This window comes from Chrysochloris asiatica, unplaced genomic scaffold, assembly GCF_000296735.1.
Source record: "Chrysochloris asiatica unplaced genomic scaffold, ChrAsi1.0 scaffold00018, whole genome shotgun sequence".
Lineage (NCBI taxonomy): Eukaryota > Metazoa > Chordata > Mammalia > Afrosoricida > Chrysochloridae > Chrysochloris > Chrysochloris asiatica.
This window is the reverse complement of record NW_006408536.1, coordinates 269,714-275,996: the sequence shown is the minus strand read 5'-3', so window position 1 is coordinate 275,996 and position 6,283 is coordinate 269,714. Positions and strand designations below refer to the sequence as shown.

Here is a 6,283-nt window from a genome sequence, read left to right as displayed (position 1 = left end):
GCTTTCTACTCCCGTAAAGATTTACACCCTCGGAAACCCTGTACAGGGTCGCTATGGGTCGGAACCGACTCGATGGCACTTAACAACAACAACTTGTATCTGTAGCATTACTCAAGCTCAGCATCTTGGACTCCACATTATCCCTGATCTGTAGAAGGAATTAGCCACCAGTGCCTATTAAATCAGTGCAAAAGGCCAGAGTAGTTTATTATTGAGTTTGATTCATGCCTTTAAAAAAAAATACACCAAAAACTTTCTGCTATATAGTGCCCGTATAGCAGAAAGTTATATAATAAAAATAAACTTTAAGCCCGCAAAGTGCTTGAAAGTTGGAATGTGAGAATCGTGGGGTGGCGCATGTTTCATCGTAGCAACTGTAAAACGGAAGTCCAGTTCCAGTCAGAGCCCGGTGTCACGGCAAAAACTGTTCCTTCCTTGAGCGTGACCCGGTACCTTTGTGTCTTGGTGGCTTGGGGCTTGGATGCCCAGAGCAAAGAGGGAGCACCTTCATCTTAGCATATTCAAAATGGCTGTTTCTAAAGATACCATCCCTTCCTTGTCGGAATGCCAGTGCCGGATCTGCCTGGAAATCCTAATTGAACCGGTAACCCTCCCTTGTAACCACACGCTCTGTAATCCGTGCTTTCAATCGATTATTGAGAAGGCAAATTTATGTTGTCCCTTCTGTCGCCGCCGGGTCTCTTCGTGGACTCGGTACCATATCCGAAGAAATTCTCTTGTCAATATGGAACTGTGGAAGGTGATTCAGGAAAACTACCCCCATGAATGCAAGCTTAGAGCCTGTGGACAAAAATCGGAAGAAACTGTTGACGAGCAACCAGTTCGTATATTAAGTGCACCTGGGGAATTAAGACGAGACTATGAAGAGGAGTTACGTAAGATGGAGGCTGAGCGACGAGCCAAAGAAGAAGAAGAAAACAAAGCCAGTGAAGAGTACATACATCGATTATTGGAAGAGGAAAAAAGAGAAACAGAAAAAAGGCAAAGAGAAATCGAAGAACAACTGAAAAGTGATGAAGAACTGGCAAGAAAACTAAGCATTGATATTAACAATCTAGGTGAGCAAAGTACCTTGGCTTCTTCCTTGAGTTCCAGAAATTCTCATTCAGTTGCAGTGAAATCAAACAAGAAAAGTAAGAATGGAAGAAACACTAGAGCTATTCAGAAGTATGTTTCACCTAAGCCTCATTCTGGGTCAGTGTCACAATCTGAAGTTGTACAAGAAGAGAGGGAAAACACCATGTCTACGGAAATTGGCAGTAGAGATTTGGCAAGCCCTATGACTCGAGACTCAGAAACTGATGAAGATATGCCAACACTTTCCCCGTAAATATGACTTGAATTTGAAGAGGGCACAAAGTCTTCAGTAGAGGCAATGTCTCAGTTATGTGCCTGTGTTTCAGAATGGTGCCTTGAAGGAGAAGTCAAAACAAGACCAAACAATCTTGATAAAGAGTTATGTCATGAATCACCAGGAATCTCACACCAGAATTCCCTACTTTAAAGAAGCAGCTGTTAAACCTAATGGAGAGTGGACTCAGTATATCTGGTATGACACAGATAATTGGAACTGTCACAGGGGGCACAGAAAATGAAGAGACTGGCCTACTGATTAGTAGTAACGATATTTCCAAAACAAAAAACCAGGACTCTTTCTCTGAAGCCGACAAGGATCCATGCTTTTCTACAAAAAGAAGGACAATATTCCCCCAAATCTTCTTCAGATTAAGAGAAAACAGAAACCAGTCCTGCTTAAATTTCTGGTCTCCTGAAAGCTTGTCTTTACACCAAGAGACGCTTCCCCTGGTTTCAGGAAAATCTCCATAACTCCACCCATTGGAAACTTGCCAGAACTGTTCCCAGGACCACACTGCCTTAAACACCTTAGTCTGTAAGGGATGGGCGGACTCTTTTGGTGACTTAGAGAACCCCCTTCCAGGTTTACTCTCAATAAATCTGCCTGTTGTTGAAGCCAAGTCTCTCTCCTCATCTCTTTCTTTCTTATTTCTTACATTTTGGAGCCCAATGTGGAGTATGGGAGAGTAAGGCAAAGCTCCCTGGCTGGCTCTGGGTTGCCTTCACCCTGTTCCCCCTCATCCCCTTTTCTTCCTCTCCTCACGATCTAAGGCTGAAGTCAGCAGAAGCTAGACGGGTGAATCCTAGACATGAGATTAATTTTTCCTTCTGAGATTTCTCACTATTAGTTGTTCCCACCGGGAAGGTAATCTCTAAGGTACCTAGAGAACGCCTCCTCCGGCCCCCAGATATAAGGCCTGGGCAGGCCTTCCCTACATGTCTTAGGGGCCCAGCATTAGAACAATACAGGGGATGCTCTGGTTGTTCTTCTGGCCCTCGCTCCATTCTCCGGCCTTGATATTTCTTTCCTCGGGACGCCCATAACCCTATCAAGGGACACAAGGCTGTCAACCCCCGCCCAGGAAAGTGTTTCCGGTGTGGAAATGAAGGCCACTGGGCAAAAGCATACCCTAACCCTAAGCTTCCTGCAAAGCAATGTCCAACCTGTGGACAATGGGGGCATTGGAAGATGGACTGTCCCACACAGAGGCCACCCCTCAGAGCAGGAATCCCTCCCCTAAAAAACCCTGAAAACGGTCTGGCATCCCTCCTGACACTAACAATGCCCTGAATCTCACAGCCTCCCATGTCCCCCTGAATTCCAGGTAAAAGGGAGTGTCTCTGGAAAGACAATCTCTTTCCTATTTAATAAGGCAGCCAGCCTATCTGTTCTAACTGAATTTTCTGGGCCGCTTTCTCCTTCACTGACTACAGTAATAGGTATGGAGGGACTCCCAGAAACCCCCCTCCAAACACCCCCAGTGCCTTGCAATTTCCACTCCTTCCTGGTGTTGCGACATTGCCCTATCCCCTTACTAGGACGAGATATCCTACAAAAACTAGGAACCAAACTATATTTCACTCAACTAAACCCCTCCCGGCCCTATATCCTATTTTGCAACTCCCAAATACTCCTGAACATAACAGAACCCCCTTTACCTGGGGTCAACCCTGTAATCTGGGACAGCAACACCCCAGTAATATCAGCACATCATTCACCTGTAGTCATCTCGCTGGAAGATCCTCAAGCTTATATATCTGTCCCCCAGTACCTTATATCCCCTGAGGCCCTATGTGGCTTAAAACCCATCATTACCCGCCTCCTAAAGGCCTGTCTTCTTATCCCTATCAACTCCCCCCATAGTACCCACATATTACCTGTAAAAAAAAACTGGATGGAATTTTTAGACTAGTTCAGGATTTAACCATATCAATGCAGCCATAACCTCCACACACCCAGTTGTACCTAACCCCTACACTATCCTCAACCATATCCCCCCTGACACTACCTATTTTTCAGTACTGGACCTAAAAGATGCTTTCTTTTCCATTCCTATATCCTCTGAGTCCCAATCCCTATTTGCCTTTACCTGGACAGACCCCGACACCCATTATAAGTCAACAGTTGGCCCAAACTGTATTAGCCCAGAGTTTTCAGGACAGCCCCCATTATTTTAGCAAAGCCCTCCAAAAAGACTTAAAGACACTTAACCTAAAGCCCAGTATTATCCTCCAATATGTTGATGACTTACTGTTATGCTCTCCCTCTCCCTCCAGCATACCACCCAGGTATTAAATCAACTAACACAGTGGGGCTATCGGGTGTCCAAACACAAAGCCCAAATAACAAAGAAAAGAGTAACTTACCTAGGCATCTTCCTAACACCAACCACTAGAGGAATCCCAGAAGATCGGACAAAACTAGCAAAAGCCATTCCCCTTCCCAAAACAAAAACACAACTCCAGTCTTTCCTAGGCCTAGCCGGCTATTTCCACATCTGAGTTCCAAACTTTCCACTAATTTCAAAACCCCTATACCAACTTATAAAAACAGAATCCCCAGAAATTATACTTAATTCACGAGACATAATCAATGCCTTTGACCTCTTAAAACAAGCATTAACTGAAGCCCCTTCTCTCAACACCCCTAAACATAACAGGCTCTTCTTTCTTTATGGCACCACAAAACAGCAGGGGATACCCCACTGCCTATAGCTTATCTCTCCAAGCGACTAGACTGTGTATACCAAGGATGGCCAGCCTGCATGAAAACCTTAGCCAGAGCAGCAATCCTCGCTACTGAGGCACAAAAATTCACCCTATACCAACTATTAACCATCTTCTCCTCACATAACCTACAAGATATGATTAGCTGCAAAGCACTCTCTTCAGTCTCTGACTCATGACTTCAATACCTTTATGCCACCCTTATGCACCCATGCATCACCTTAAAAAAAGTCCCTCTCTTAATTTAGCTACTCTTTTATCTCCAACCGAGAGCCCCCAAACAGACACAGATGACCACGACTGTCTACAGATCATTAGCCACACTCAAACAATCACCTCCTAGACACTCCCATCCTAGAGGCCCCTAACTGGTTCATAGATGGAAGCTCCACTAAATCACCACCCCCAAAAACAGGATATGCCATTATAAAATCCCCCCACCTCATTCAGACAGTCAGACATGGCCTCCACCAGGTTGAAGCCTTACCCCTCCCACCAGGGACCACATCCCAACAGGCCAAACTCATAGCTTTGATAAGAGCCCTTACCCTAACTAAAAACCAACAAGTTAACGTATTTACAGATTCAAAATACATATTTAATATCCTCCACTCAAATGCACAGCTTTGGACTGAAAGAGGACTCTTAACTGCACGAGGCACTCCTATAATAAATGCAAAATTAATTAGCAGACTCTTAGAAGCAGCCCTCCTACCTTCAAAGACAGCCCTACTGCACTGCCACAGTCATCAAAACGATTCCAGCTACACCTCTGAATACAATCGGCAAGTCGACTAGGCTAGCCAAATCAGCTGCAGGCCACAACACCAACACACCAACCCACAGTACCCAAGCAATAACACTTTCTCACTGGCTTCGACCCCCCCCCTACCCAGCACATACTCACAACAAGAACAAGACTCCTACTCTTTCAACCCTCAAGCCACCTTTATCAAACCCTACAGGTATGTACAAGGAAAACTAGCCATGCCCCTAAATGACAAACACCAGTTCCTAAAGGAAATTCACAACCTCACACATACCAGTGCTTTTGCCTTTGACCCATTTTCTTAAAACACATATCTATTTTACACCAGATATCCACACTGTGCTCTAATCCCTCAGCCTTTCCTGTCAAATAGGCCAGACAGCCACACCCCAACAAATCTCCATCCTCATAGGCTTCCCACCCACCAGTTCAGAGGGTACTTGCCAGGACAAGATTGGCAAGCTGACTTTACACACATGCCCACAGCGAGAAAAGTTAAATATCTTCTAGTATTTGTAGATACATTCTGTGGGTGGATCTATGCCTTCCCCACTACCAACAAACTAGCCTCCACAGTCTCAATAATCCTAATCTCAGAAATTATCCCACGCTTCAGAGTCCCCACCTCTCTTCATTCTGACAGTGGAAAGGAATTTATCTCAGAAGTCACCCAACACACAGCCCGAGCCCTAGGTATATCCTGGAAATTTCATATTCCTTATCACCCCCAGTCATCAGGAAAGGTTGAGCGAATGAATCGCACTCTAAAAGAAACCTTAATAAAATTAGCCTCAAGTACCTAAAAGGACTGGATAACCCTTTTACCCCTTGCACACTTAAAAATTAGAGCTATGCCAGAAAAAAAAACTCTTGCCCTTAGCCCCTTCGAAGTAGTCTATGATTGCCCTCTGGTCCCATTCTTAGGCCCTCAAGAAGCCCTACCCACAACCATTCCCCCTCCACTCATTAGCCCACTTTTGTACACAGCCCCGTAAATCCTATGGAAACACGCCAATGCCCACCTGCCAATCCCAGAACCTAACCTTCCAATAGCCCTTACCCCCAGATACCAAGTTCTCCTGAAAACAAAAAACGCTTTATCTTAGTCACACCCACTGCAGCCAAGCTAAAAGGAAAAACCCCCATGGTATCATTTAGCCTCCCTAAAGAAACTCCCTGATCTATCTCATTCCCAGGACCATCTCGACCACCGCCAATCAACTGACAAATGCTCCAACCAGTCACCCTCATCGGGGCATTAATACTACTGACGGCTTTCACCAGCCTTTGCTTACCTTTTTGTCATGACTAGTAATCAAAGCTAGAATATATATATATACTATGGTGGTTATGTGCTGTGGAGTCGGTTCCAACCCATAGAGACCCTGTATAGGGTTACCGAGGCTGTAG

The 6,283-nt window shown here is 45.0% G+C and overlaps 1 pseudogene; it reads left to right on the top strand.

Moving 5' to 3' along the window:
• Positions 1-526: 526 nt before the first annotated feature.
• LOC102828595 lies at positions 527-1,777 on the top strand (annotated as a pseudogene).
• The last annotated feature ends 4,506 nt before the right edge of the window (positions 1,778-6,283 follow it).